The sequence below is a fragment of the Prionailurus viverrinus genome, chromosome A2, assembly GCF_022837055.1.
Source record: "Prionailurus viverrinus isolate Anna chromosome A2, UM_Priviv_1.0, whole genome shotgun sequence".
Taxonomy (NCBI): Eukaryota; Metazoa; Chordata; class Mammalia; order Carnivora; family Felidae; genus Prionailurus; species Prionailurus viverrinus.
Window position 1 is genome coordinate 16,231,879 of NC_062562.1, and position 15,231 is coordinate 16,247,109.

Here is a 15,231-nt window from a genome sequence, read left to right on the forward strand (position 1 = left end):
TGCTCAACATCCCTAATCATCAGGGAAATGCAAATCAAAACCACAAGTTATAACCTCACACCTGTTAGGATGGCTTTTATTTAAAAAGACAATAGATACCATGTTGGGAAAGATGTGGAGAAAAGGGAATCCTTGTACACTGTTGGTGGAAATGTAAACTGGTATAGTCATTAAGCAAAACAGTATGAAAGTTCCACAAAAATTAAAAAACAACAACAACAACAACTATCTTATAATCTAGCAATCCTGCTTCTGGGTATATCCAAAGGAAACAAAATCATTATCTTAAAGAGCTATCTGCATCTCCATGTTCAGTACAACAGTATTCACAAGAGTCAAGATATGGAAACAACCTAAATGTGAACAGAGAAGTGGATAAAGATGATGTGGTACATATATACAATGGAATGTTATCCAGCCATAAGAAAGAAATCCTGTCATTTACATTGTACACACACACACACACACACACACACACACACTCATACACACACAAAGATACAAACTTCAGCTACATATTTATATCCTTTTCAACCCCAAAGCTAAAATCAAGTCCAATGAGAACACATTAGAATAATTTCCATCAAAGTCAAAGGCCAAACAAGCCTATCCCTTTTACTACTGTTGTAGAGGTACGAGCTGTCACAATTAGGTGATTGAAAGAAAACACAGGAATGTAAATGTAAAAGAAAAAGTAAAATGACCATTATTTGCAGATGATATTATTATATACCTAGAGAATCAACTAAAAACCTTTATAGTTTTGTAATCAGGTAAGGTGGTGAAAATTAATATATAGAAAATAATGCCTTCACATACACCATCAACAAGAAGGTAGAAGATAAAATGCTTCAATACCACCAAAAACAAAGACAAAGACCTGAGAATAAACTTAACAAGAAATGCCAAGAAATCTCTCAAACTCTGAGGGACACAGAAGAAGGCTTGAGCAAAGAGAAAGTCATACAATCTTCTCAGTGGGATCTCATCACCTAAATGTCATTCTTCCTACATTAACCTAAAAATGTAACACAGTACCAATAAAAACAAAAAGGATTTTTTTGAAACAGGCAAATCTACCTTAAAGTTCATACAGTAAAGCATAGCCAAGAAAATTCTGAAAATTAAAGGTAATGAATGAGAATTCACTTTGCCAAATATCAAAACATGCTCTAAAGCTAGAATAATTAAAACGTGTACTGAAACATAAATACACAAATTGACGTACAGAATTGAAAGTCCAGAAATACACCCAAATGTATATGACATGTGGCAAAGTATATCACATATAGTAAAGGATATTTGAACAAGTGCAAGAAAGATGACCTGTTTAATACAAGGCATTGCAACAAATGGGTGGCCATTTGGGAAAAAATTAAGTTGGACCCACACTTTTCACCAAAATAAATTCCAAATGGATAAGAGATTTAAAGGTAAATAATGAAATTCTAAAAGTACTTTAAGGAACCACAGGATAATTTTTCATACTCTTCTACTAGGGAAGATCTTTCTAGGTATGATAGAGAACCAAGAAGCCTTAAAAGTTCAATGAGTATGACCTAATTAAGAACTAGAGGGTATTCATGCCGTGTGAAATAAGTCAGTCAGAGAAAGACAGATATCATATGATTTCAGTCATATGTGGAATTTGAGAAACTCGACAGATAACATAGGGGAAGGGAAGAAAAAAATAAGATCAAAATAGAGGAGGCGGCAAACGATAAAAGACTCTTCAATACAGAGAACAGAGTTGCTGGAGGAGAGGTGGGTCGTGGGATGGGTTAAATGGGTGATGGGCATTAAGAAGGGCACTTTTCAGGATGAGCACTAGATGTCATATGTAAGAGACGAATTGCTGGGTTCTACTCCTGAAGCCAAGACTACACTGTATGTTAACTAACGTGAATTTAAATTAAAATTTTTTTCACGACAAAATCATTCTAAATAAAAAGATAAATAACAAGCTGGAAAAATATAACTGCAAGTTATATCATTAGCAAGGTGCTACGTTCCTTCATATACAAAAAAATTTTACAAAATCAATTTTAAAAACACCAAAGCCCAAGGTGCCTGGGTGGCTCAGTCAGTTAAGTGTCTCAGTTTTGGCTCAGGTCACCATCTCACGGTTTGTGAGTTCAAGCCCCACATCAGGCTCCGCACTGACAGTATGAAGCCTGCTCGGGATTCTCTCTCCCTCTCTCTCTGCCCTTCCCCACTCATGTTCTCTCTCTCTCTAAATAAATTTTAAAAAATAATAAATACACCAAAGCCCAATAGAAATATGGGCAAACGATATGAACAACTTATTCACAGAAAAGAAAATGGAAAACAGTCCTTCAACCTTATAGCAACAGGAGAGATACAAATTAAAACTACACCTGATAGGAGTGTTCACTCTACTACTCTTAACTTTTCTATAGGTTGAACTAAGCTTGGAAGAAAAAATATACAGAGGAATAATTTTTTCACCTATCAAACTGGCAAAGATCAAACTGTGTGCTATCACAGTGCAGGTGAGGCCACCGCCACACACAGCTGAGGAGCATACTGGACACAGCCTCTATGGAGGTTTATCTGCAAAGAGCTATCAAAATTGCAAAAGCACATACTCATCAACCCAGCAATCCTGCCTCTGCTAAGTGACCAGACAGATGCACTTGGCCATGCATCAAATGATGCCTACAGAAGTGTTTCTGCACTAGCAAAATTGACAACACCTTATATGTCCATCGACAGAGCTCTGGCTAAATAAAGGTATATCCTGACAATGGAAAATTATCCAGTTGTGAAAGACAATGAGAAAGTTCTTATGTATCGATAATGAACTATCACGGAGAGAAAAAAGCAAGGGATATAGTGGGCTACTTTCATGTAAAAGCAAAGAGCTCTCTGTGCATCTGCCTGTATTAGGCAAAGAACACCCCTGCACAGATACTGGAGAACTGGTAACACTGGCTGCCTCTAGGGAGAGGATGCGGTGGCCAGTGCAAGATGGAAGGGAAACTTCCCTGTGTATACTCTGTTGTTCCTTTTGAATTTTGTGCCATGTGAATGTATTACTGCACTGAAAAGCTAAAATTAAAAATAATGAACAATGCTTCCCTGTGGAAGCAGCAGTCTTCCCTGAATTTCTGTCACTGTGTATTTCCCCCATGCCTGTGTTCGTTCTGACTCTCTGAGCCTCCTCTGATTGATTATGGTCCCTTTGGGAAGAAGGTCACAGCTGAATCGCCTTTGTGTTCCCTAGAGTACCCAGCATCTCATTTGGTGCCGAGCGGAAAGTCACTGCAAGTCTGTTCACTGTGCTAAACTAGTCCACTGGTGCAAACAATTCATCCTTGGGGGAAAGAAGATTTTTCGGAAAGTTGTTTTGCAAGGCGGCCCAATGATAAGGACAGGAAATTCTGCTTCTGAAAGCATCAAAATTAGCCAAACAATCCAGAGAATTCTCAGCAGACCAAGTTAAAAGTAAATGAACAGAGAGAGGAGTTTCACTTCATGAATGAAAGCTGATTTCAGAGAACTTGAAGCCTGAAAATACATATATATTCAAGAGGATGATTACTGCCACACTTAGAGTAACTGTTAGGATGGCACAGCAATACTCAGATTGAAGGGAAGACCAAATTATATTAACAGGATGTGATGGTCATCACAAGTAACCACGTACATGACGCCGACTCTCTTCACAACTGGACAACAACAAATATATTACAGATTTTCTTCCACAGTGCCAGCTACCACATTCTTATTCCCTTCTTACCTGGTCAGGAAGGACTAACAAAGGGACTGAACTGACCCCTGCTAAGAATGTGGGCAAAGAATTTGTTTTAAACCTAGAAGCAACCCAGGAACCCAATGGGACAGCCCAGTCATTTCATAAGACTTCTGGCTGAGGGGGAGGGTGCCCTCGGTCTCAGTCCCAGCAGGTGCTGGCAGGAGCATGGCGAGGACCAGCCGCCTGCTCCCAGCTAACCGTGGGCAAGCACAGCCATATCCACACAGGACAGAGGCCCCTCGCCTGGTTTCCTGACAGAAGTGTGGCCTGATGGAGGGCATCACGGTTCTTGATAGCTTACCCTAAAGTGAGAGTGTGAAGAGACTCTTTTTCATTACTGTCACAAAAGCTTTTAATATAAACGCTACACAGAAAATGGTTTCATTCCCAACATAAATCTGCAAAAGCACTGTGAGAGAGAGCTTGAGATGAAGTTCACCTGGAGCTCTTCTCCTTGACACAGCCATTTTCAAAAAATGGTGCTGGGAAAACTGGACAGCCACTATGCAAAATAGTTAGATGGGACCATTACATCACATATAAAAATTCAAAATTCATCAAAGACCTAAACAAAGAGCTAAAACTATAAAACTCTTAAAAGAAAGTAGAGTAAAAGCTTCAGAATACTGGATTTGACAAGAATTTCTTGAATATGACACCAAAAGCACAGGCAGAAAAAAAAATTGGACCTCAAAAACTGAATTTTTGTGCATCAAAGGAAGCTATTGAGTGAAAAGACAACCCACAGAGTGGGAAAAAGTAATCATACCTGATAGGGACTTAATATCTAGAACACATAAAAAAAACTTTTATAACTTGGCAACAAAAAACCAAAAAAGCCTATTCAAAAATGGGAAAAGGACTTGAATAGACATTTCTCTAGAGAAGATATACTAATGGCCAAGAGGCACATGAAAAGATGCCCAACACCACTAATCATTAGGGAATGCAAACCATAATGACATTAAAACCATAATGACAGTGGGGTGCCTGAGTGGCTCAGTCACTTAAGTGTCCGACTTCAGCTCAGGTCATGATCTCGCGGTTCGTGGGTTCAAGCCCCGCGTCGGGCTCTGTGTTGCTAGCTCGGAGCCTGGAGCCTGCTTCAGATTCTGTGTCTTCCTCTCTCTGCCCCTCCCCCACTCGCACTCTGTCTCTGTCTCCAAAAAATGAGAAAAAAAAAATTAAAAACAAAAACCATAATGAGATATCACTTCACATCCACAAGCATAGCTATTATTAAAAAATAAAAACAGGGGCACCTGGGTGGCTCAGTCAGTTAAATGTCCGACTCCTGATCTCGGCTCAGGTCATGATCTGGTGGTTCAGGGGTTCAAGTCCCATGTCAGGCTCTGTGCTGACAGTGCAGAGCTTGCTTGGGATTCTTTCTCCCCCTGTCTATCTGCCCCTGCTCTGCACGCATGCCCTCTCCCTCTGTCTCTCTCTCTCTCTCTCTCAAAAATAAGTCAACATTTAAACATCTTTAAAAATAATAAATAAAAACAAATAAAAATGGAAAGTAACGTTGCCAAGGATGTGGAGCAACTGGGAACCCTTGTAAGTTACTGGTACAAAGTAAAATGGGGCAGCCACTGTGGAAAACAATCTAGCAGTTCCTCAAAAAGTTAAATACAGAATTACCATATGTTCCAGCAATTCCTCCCCTGGGTGTATATCCAAAGAACTGAAAGTAGGGATTTGAACAGATATCTGTACAGTCATGTTTATAGTAGCATTATTCACAATAGGCAAAGGGAGAAACAGCCCAAATGTCTGCCGACAGATAAAGAGATAAATAAAATGTGGATATACATACAAGAGAATATTTGGAAAATATTACAAAAGGAATGAAAAGAAAATGAAATTCTGACACATGATACAACATGGATGAACAATGTTCACTATGTTAAATGAAATAAGCCACATATAAAAGGACAAACACAGTATGATTCCACTTATACGAGGAACTTAGAATAGGCAAATTCATAGAAACAGAAAGGAGAATAGCGGTTGCCAGGGGTAGGAGGAGGGAAGAATGGGAAGTTGTTTAATGAGTACAGAGTTTGTGTTTGGAATGATGAAAAAGTTCTGGAAATGGACAGTGGTGATGGTTGTACAATACTGTGAATATATCTGATGCCACTGAAAGGTACACTTAAAAATGGTTAAAATGGTGCTTCAGCAGTAACATATGGTAATACTGGAATGACAGAGAAGATCAGCATCGCCCTTGTGCAAGGATGACACACAAATTTATGAAGCATTCCATGTATTAAAACAAACAAAAAAAATGGTTAGGGGTGCCTGGGTGGCTCAGTCTGTTAAGTGTCCAACTTTGGCTCAGGTCACGATCTCGTGGTTCACGAGTTCAAGTCCCATGTCAGGCTCTGTGCTGACAGCTCAGAGCCTGGAGCTTGCTTCGGATTCTGTCTCTCCCTCTCTCTCTGCCCCTTCCCTGTTCACAGTCTGTCTCTCTGTCTCAAAAATAAACATTAAAAAAAATTTAATGGTTAAAATGATAAATTTTACGTTATGTATATTTTATCACAATAAAAAAAACTCATCAACTAATTTAGAAAGGGGGTGCCTGGGTGGTTCAGTTGGGTAAGCATCCAACTCTTGATTTTTGACTCAGGTCATGATCTCATGGTTATGAGATCAAGCCCCATGTTGGGTTCCGTGCTGAGTGTGGAGCCTGCTTGGGATTCTCTCTCTGCTCCCTTGCTTGCACGCATGTATGCTCTCTCTCAAAGTAAAAAAAAATAAACATTTTTTTAAATGTAAAAAAAATTAAAATTAAAAAGTTAAAAATAAAACAATTTAGAAAGAAAAAATGAAAATATAAAAAGAGGAAGAGTGAAAGATACAGATGAAGCAAGAGTGCCCTGAGTTAATTAGTAAATAACAGATATAACTGAATAATAGGCACACAAAAGCTCACTGCTCTCTGCTTTTGTATATATTTGAATTTTACCATAATAAACATTAATAAGCAAGGAAGTCTTTGTAATGTGTGAAACCTTTTTAGAATTTATCCCCTTACAAAATTTAGCAAGAATGAATACGCAAGGTTCAAAGACCTTCCAACTGGCTGGCTTAGTTGGAAGAGCATGCGACTCTTGATCTGGGGGTTGGGAGTTTGAGCTCCACATTGGGTAGAGATTACTAAAAAAAATAAACTTAAAAAAAAAAAAAGGTTAAAAGACTTAAGCTTAAGGCCTAAAACTATAAAATTCTTTTCTTTATGCTTTATTTATTATTTAGAGAGAGAGAGAGAGAGAGAGAGAGAGAAAACCCCACGCACACAATCCCACAACCATGAGATCATGACCTGAGCCAAAATCAAGAGTTGGACACTCAACCAACTGAGCCACCCAGGCATCCTTATAAAATTCTTATAAGAAAACCTAGGACAAGGGGCACCTGGCTGGCTCAGTTAACCTTAGAGTCATGAGTTCAAGCCCCATGTTGGGTGTAAGATAACTTAAAAAAAAAAAAAAATGGCAAAAGCTTCACAACATTGGACTTGGCAATGATTTCTTGGATATGACACTAAGGACACAGGCAAAAGAAAAAAACAGATTGGACTTCTTAACAATGTTAAAATTGTGTGCACCAAAATACACCAGCAACAGAGTGAAAAGGCAGCACAAAGAATGGGAGAAAATATTTACAAATCAAGTACCTGGTAAGGGATTACTATCCAGCATACACAGAGAACTCCTAAAACAACAAAAAAACAAACAATCTGATGTAAAACTGGGCAAAGGACTTGAATAAACATTTCTCTACAGAAGATACACCAATGGCTAATAAGCACATAAAAAGATGCTCAACATCACTAACCATTAGGGAAATGCAAATCAAGACTACAATGAGATATCATCTCACATCCACTAGGATGGCTACCATCAAAACAAAACAAAACCCCAGAAAATAACAAGTGCTGGCAAGGATGTGGAGAAACTGGAAACCTTGTTCATCACTAGTGATAATGTAAAATGGTACAGCCACTGTGGAAAACTGTATGATGGTTCCTTAAAAAATTAATCAAAGAATTAGTATATGATCCAGCAATTCCATTTATGTATATACCCAAAACAGAAAACAGGAACTTGAATATTTGTACACCCATATCCATAACAGCATTATTCACAATATACAAAAGGTACAAACAACCCAAATATCCATCACTGGATATATGGGTAAATAAAATGTGATATATAAATTCCATTTTAACACAGGCTACAACATGGATGAATCACAAGGACATCATGATAAATGAAATAGGCCAGTCACAAAAAGACAAATACTGTAGGATTCCATTTATATGATGTACTTAGAGTAGACAAAATCAGAAAGTAGAATGGTGGTTGCCAGGGGCCTGGGGAAGAAGGGAATGGGAAGCTGTTCAATGGTATAGAGTCTTGGTTTTCCAAGATAAAGAGAAATGGGAGATGAACGGTATTAATGGTTGCACATTATGAATTTATTTAAACCACTGAACTGTACACTTAAAATGATTAAGATGACAAGTTTTATATATATTTACCACAATAAAATAAATTAAACACCAAAAAAGAAGGAGCACACAGGAGGGGGTGGGGGGGAGGAAGACAGGGCTAGGAGAGATTAAGTGTTTTAGAAGGAAAGGAAATAGGGGAACAGAGATTTGGTTACAATATAGTTACAGTAATGTTTAGAATAGGGATGAAATGTGTTTTATATATATGTATGTGTATGTGTGTCTATATATATATGTGTGTATATATATATATATATTTTTTTTTATGCAGGGAGACTTTTTTTAACGTTTATTTTCTTTTTTTAAATTTTTTTTTTCAACGTTTATTTATTTTTGGGACAGAGAGAGACAGAGCATGAACGGGGGAGGGGCAGAGAGAGAGGGAGACACAGAATCGGAAACAGGCTCCAGGCTCTGAGCCATCAGCCCAGAGCCCGACGCGGGGCTCGAACTCACGGACCGCGAGATCGTGACCTGGCTGAAGTCAGACGCTCAACCGACTGTGCCACCCAGGCGCCCCAACGTTTATTTTCAAGAGACAGACAGAGACAGAGCATGAGCAAGGGAGAGGCAGGGAAAGAGAGGGAGACACAGAATCCGAAGCAGGCTCCAGGCTCCCAGCCGTCAGCACAGAGCCCGACGCGGGGCTAGAACTCACAAACTGTGAGATCATGACCTGAGCCAAATGTGGACACTCAACTGATTGAGCCACCCAGGTGCCCCAAATGTGTTATATATGTTATGGTATAATCTAAAAGAGCAAAATAACTAGACATTAAAAAGAACATCATAAGCCAAAAGTAACCTTAATATAGAAAATACAAACCATAGAACTCTGAGTACAAATCAGACTCTGAACTCCCAAATAGCCAATGCAAAGAGGGAACCATTACTGACTTAGTTCACACTATACTTTAGACAAAATCAAAACAGTGGCTTCGAAGAGGCACAGTCATTCCAAGCATTAAACCTCAAGGAAATTCCAGTAGGCCTCAGAGATTTTCTTAGGGACTTCTCACACAGATCTCCATGCAAGCTGCTGGGACCATGCAAAGTCAGTTTACTAAAAAACAATTGGAGGAGGGGCCAAAATTATGTTGCCTCCTAATGATCTGGCTTCACTCAAAGACAAAACACTGCCCAGAACATGTGCATTGAAACACCTTCCAGCACAGTCTCACGAATGTTTTCTCACAGTTGTGCTTGGGATGGCATTTGGGAAGTGAAAAATTCAAGATTATCCTCCCTGACAGGAATATGAGATGCAACATTCTCTGTTGTTTGCTAAAGGCAGGTCTTGATGTTTCCAACAGTTACTGGTGCAGGGATGACAAATCAGAATGAAACGTCCACATCCAACCAGAGGTCAGGCCTGAAAGAAAGCACCTAATCACCCCATGGAGATGAGGCGGCATCTACATGAGCTGGTAGAGAGAAGAGTTGGGTACATCATTTTGGGGAAGATCATGAGAGCAGGGAGCTACTAAAGACTGTTGAAGAGGACCATGATTGGAGACTTTGAGTGATAGTGCAGTCTTCTGAAAGGTGCAACCCCAACCCACAGCCAAACACAGCAAGCTGCTCAAAGTTGAAAGTTACTGGGAAACATAAAAATAAATGAAATTTTAAGTTTAAAAAAACAAAAATGGGGGTCCCTGGGTGGCTCAGTCGGTTAAGTGTGTGACCTAAGCTCAGGTCATGATCTCGCACTCTATAGTTGGAGCCCCACGTTGGGCTCTGTGCTGACAGCTCGGAGCCTGGAGCCTGCTTCGGATTGTGTGTCTCCCTTGCTCTCTGCCCCTCCCCTGCTCATGCACGCACTCTCTCTCAAAAATAAACATTAAAAAAATGTTTTAAGTGCTGTAGAATAGGGGCGCCTGGGTGGCTCAGTCGGTTGAGCAGCCGACTTTGGCTCAGGTCATGATCTCGCGGTCCGTGAGTTCGAGCCCCGCGTCGGGCTCTGTGCTGACAGCTCAGAGCCTGGAGCCTGTTTCGGATTCTGTGTCTCCCTCTCTCTGACCCTCCCCTGTTCATGCTCTGTCTCTCCCTGTCTCAAAAATAAAACGTTAAAAAAAAATTTTTTTAAATAAATGCTGTAGAATAGTGTTTTACGTAAAATCATGTTTACGCAATAACAAAAAATGGATACAAGACAGTATGATCTCATTATAGAGAAAGAACACGCGAGAACAAGAAAATGAGCAAGAATAAAGCCTGCCACTGGAATTATAGAAAAAAAAAACCTGTGCACATGCACACCTGCCTATTAACTGTTCAACAGACAACTTGTATTTTTTAAACATCTCTAACCCTGCAACAAATTTAGAAATATAGGATTGCAGTAAAAAATAAAAATAGCAATATAATGAGAATGAAATTCTCAACTGAGAATTGAGAATTATGACATCATCTAAAAATAATGAGAAAACTGGCTAAGAACAAGAGCCAGTTATGTACTTGGCAAAACTATAGTATACGACTAACGCTGATGGGATTCAGTGTGAAACACGTAAGTACTGGCATCATGCTCTGGTTTTAGGTGCACTGTATGGAGCCATAGCTCTCAAAGTATAGTTCCCTAGACCAGCAGCAGCACCTGGTAACTTGTTTGAAATTCAAATTCCAAGGCCTAGCTCTAAACTACAGAGTCAGGGACTGTAGTGAAGTGAGGGTAAAACCAGCCCTCCAGGTGATTCTGATTCACACTAAAGTAAGAACTGCTGGTATGAATCATGTCCCACCTGGATTAAAAATAAATAAATAAATAAATAAAAAGCTTGTCTAGCCAAAGAAATACAGTTTCTGCTCAAACTCCTTTCTGTTATTTTAAACTGAACTCCTAAACATTCACTAATCTATTCAACTGTGAAATAAGCTGGAAGTAACTTACATATATTTTTTAAATTAGAATTCTGGAATTTCTTGTTTTAATACAATGCACCAATCACTGCAGAGGAGTGACCTGAAGAAAATCAAATCTAGTTTGTAAAAAGTGGTAAGGAATCAACGTATCTGGAATTTCAATATATCTAACTATCATCTAAAATTTGCAAATACTCTGAAGTTGCTTAACAGCTACGACTATTACAACTGCCACATTTACGTTAACTGATTGTTTTAGTGTCTCACTTCTGACATTAACAGGTTTAAAATAGAAGAGATTCAACAAAATTTTAATTTCTAAAGGGCTATCTCAGTTACTATAGCTTCAAACTTAAAACTGCTGCTATATTTGGGACAAAGACCATTAAAATAACCATATCCTCTTTCACAAAATTGTAACTGCAACTTTTAAAATAATTTATAATTGGTTATTAATATGAAATACCATTCTCCCTCTTCATGTGGAATCACACTGAACTTCATTAAACTTCCAACTCAGGAACAAATGATTAGCACAACACCTTACAGATTTGATACAAATGCTAAATATCAAATCAGAGGTTTCCAAATGTTTTTGATTATGAAACCCCAACAAGAATTTGAGTAAACATCCCAATATATATATATATATATATATTAGTACATGTTATATGTATATACTACTATATAGTGTACATTATAAAATAACCTAATAAAAATTAAGTAAAGCTAAAATAAACACGAAAGTCAGTTTTGATTTTTTTTTTCCCTGAGACCCATGTGCACCTTTGATGCATGCACTCCCCATCTTTGGACTCCACTGCAAAACTCATGTATGGGCCAGCAACCCTGCAAGCGTTCTCTGGCAGTGCCCCTGACCACTCAAGAGGAAGCTGTCAAATGCAGGGCCGAACTGCAGTCTACTTCCTGCTGAGTTCCACATCTGAGACCTGGGTCTGTGATGCTGGCTTCTACCCTTCACCCCATCACCTTCTTCTGCTACCTCTCACCTGCCAACGGGCAACGGAGGAGACTGTGAAGCCAGCAGGCGCAAGAAGAACATAAAAGTACAGACTCGTCAAGCAAGCCTAGGTTTGCAGAGCCTGGGCTCTGCCTCTAACTCAGCAGGTGACCCGGGGCCAGGCAGATAACATCTGTAAAACTCATCATTAAAGGGGGTGATAATGGTATCATCTCCCCCGGTTACTACGATGATTAAGTGAGATAAGCTATTATTAGAGCACCTAACACAGTATCTAGACAGTACACACGTTCAATAAATATTTCACTCAAAATTACTACTTCAGGCAGGGGGGAAAAAAAACACATCACCTGGACTTTGTTTCATCAGCCAACTCAGGAAGGGAGCAAGTTACAGTGGAAGTAGCTCAAGTAGCAGGGTCTGGCAGATCTGAAGGCCTGATTCACCACTTACAAGCTGGGTGACCCTGGAAATCCACTTTCTCTACGAGAGGCAACCTTCTCATCTGCTCAAATGGAAGTGATGACATAAACCGTATACAAAGTACCCGTCAGAGCCAATATAACTAACCCTGGCGACAGCAAATGGCTACCAATGGTGAGGTTAAACAAACAGCACAGAAACCTAAGTGTCATTCCACGGTCCTTAAGACACATCCATGTGCATGGCTAGATACTAAGAGAGTAAGCATCTCTAAAGTCGGCCGCCAAACATTAATAAATGCACGAGTACTGAACCCCACAGGCATGGTTTGCTTCCCAACTGGACAGTTTACTTGCTCAGGCAACTCATAATGACCCCAGGCAACTCATAGTCTTTCTGCCCGCTAGGAGTACACTTTTTATCCACCCCACAACCATAAACTAGTCTAGATTGCTGGGACAGTGAGGGGGAGGGGGGGATACCAATGATTATAAAGCACATGGGGACCTCAGGAAACATGCTGCTTTTGCACAACAGCAAAAAAAGAGAGAGACAGAGAGAGAGAGAGAGAAAAAGAGCACTCAAACACCCAATTAGTTCATAATAAATGAGAAGTAATGCTTTCAATCTATGACCAAAAGAATGAATATTAAGATACATTTATATTTTGTTTTTTACATCATGTGCTTAGTGGGAATGCTCCAAATGTGTAAAAACACCTTAAAACCAAAACTATAACAACATTCACTTAGAAATATACAGGTCAGGGGCACCTGGGTGGCAGTTAAGCATCTGACTTCAGCTCAGGTCATGATCTGGCAGTTGGTGAGTTCGAGCCCTACGTTGGGCTCTCTGCTGACAGCTCAGAGCCTGGAGCCTGTTTTAGATTCTGTGTCTCCCTCCCTCTCCCCCCCCCCCCCGCCCCCCACGTTCGTTCTCTCTCTCTCTCTCTCTCTCTCTCTCTCTCGAAAATGAATAAATGTTCAAAAACAATATACAGATCAGATGGCAACTACTCTTGTGGTGGGCAAAACATAGGAAGTTCAATCACTGTTGTACATCTGAAAATAATGTAACATTGCAAGTCAACCATACTCCAAAAAATTTTTATCTTAAAATGTGGCACTGTAAAAAAAAGGAAAAGAAATAGTTCATCATTTAAGCAGCATTCAGGAACACTAGAGTGTGTTCGGCACTAACCAGACATCCTTGACCCTAGCCTTCAATCTTAGCACGATATCCTGAGACAGCAGCACACCAATAAGCCACCATATAACCAAACTCCGCAAAAGGTCTGGTCGGATAAAAGAAACACAAATCTAACATCATTAAGTAAACCTTTCATAGGTCTTTTTCACAAATATTATCACAAAATCCCCAAAGAGTGTAATCACGCAGCTCTGATTGTCACCACAAGAGGTGGGACAGCCAGAAGCCAGACCGAGGAGAACTCCTCCCAGAACCCCCCCCAGAATCCTCCCACAGGGACCCGCCGCCCCCTCCGGCCAACAGCATTTCCACCTGTACAACTTTCTGCGATTCAAACGGTCCAGGCTCCCTGCAACCGTGACATTATAATCCTGTACGATATACTAAGGTAATAATAAACACGAAGCAACACGGTAAACACAGGCAACGTGACTGAGCAAAGTTTGGGCTTCGGCAAAACATAAAACTAGAAGCCAAGCAAAACCCAGCAAAGAAGCTACGTGTTGCCTCAAAACCAGAGAGCCCAAAAGAGACAGGAGTGGACAGCATGCTCTCCCCCGCACTCTAGAAAACCCAGACAGCCCCAAAGCAGGTTCTAGAAGCGGCGGCTTCCCGGGACCGCGGGCCAGGGGCCGGCCGCAACGGCGAGACCCCCTCCCCCGGCAGTGGTCACGCGGGACCAGGGGCTGGGTGGGGGCACGGGCGCGGGGGCGGGGGCGCGGCTCGGGTGGGGGTGGGGACGCGGCGGCCCGGCCCCCCTCTCCGGGCTGCGGTCTCCCGGCCCGCACGGCTGCTGGACAGCGCCCACGCCCGCGCGCCAGTGCCCCCGGCGGTCCCCACCCCCGACTTCCCGGGACCGCGCGGCCGGAGGCCCGAGCCCGAGCCCGTGGACAGGCGCCGTGGGGACACGCGCGGCGGTACCTGTGGCGGCAGCAGCTCCCAGGCGGCGGTGGCGGCGGCGGCGGGGGCGGGGCGCGGCGTGCGCGCTCCCGGCCCGTGGTCCGGTGCGTGGTGCCCGCCCTCTCTATGCCGGCCGCCGGGCGCCCGCGCAGCTCTCCGCCCCTTCACCTCTCACCTCCTACCTTTCCCCTCCCGCCCTCACCGCCCTCCGCACGTGCTCCAGAGGCGCGCACATGCGTAGTCGAGCCCCGCCCGCGGCTCCCGCTTGCCCCCTGGCGGACGCCCGCCACAACACACAGAGGGAGGGAGAAGTGGCGGTCCTGGGCGGGGCGGGGCGGAGCGGGGCGGGGCGTGAAGATGGAGCAGGGCCCTGAGGACTGCACCAGGGCTTTTGACAGACAGCACCTTCCAGAGAATTTATCAAGAACGTGCACCAGATGCCTATGGCCCCGTTTGGAACAGCGATAAATTAAAAACAACCATGCAGATGCACAACAAATACATATGGCTGGAATAACTTCTGTCCATAAAACAGATTTCCCTACAGCCTTT

The 15,231-nt window shown here is 41.7% G+C and overlaps 1 protein-coding gene and 1 non-coding gene across 4 annotated transcripts in view; one reads left to right on the plus strand and one right to left on the minus strand.

Moving 5' to 3' along the window:
* SCAP (SREBF chaperone) overlaps positions 1-14,852 on the minus strand; it is a 73,188-nt gene extending 58,336 nt beyond the window's left edge. The window contains exon 1 of one of the 3 annotated variants that reach the window (XM_047839408.1): positions 14,701-14,852. The gene's annotated coding sequence lies outside the window, so the exon portion shown is untranslated. Of the gene's footprint in view, positions 1-7,463; positions 7,485-12,497; positions 13,382-14,700 lie in introns of those variants that run through there. The other 2 variants (XM_047839415.1, XM_047839424.1) reach the window with 2 other exon arrangements.
* Positions 5,951-6,053, plus strand: LOC125161350 (U6 spliceosomal RNA). The gene has a single exon (XR_007150565.1). It is a non-coding gene; the product is annotated as a U6 spliceosomal RNA (small nuclear RNA).
* Positions 14,853-15,231: the final 379 nt, after the last annotated feature.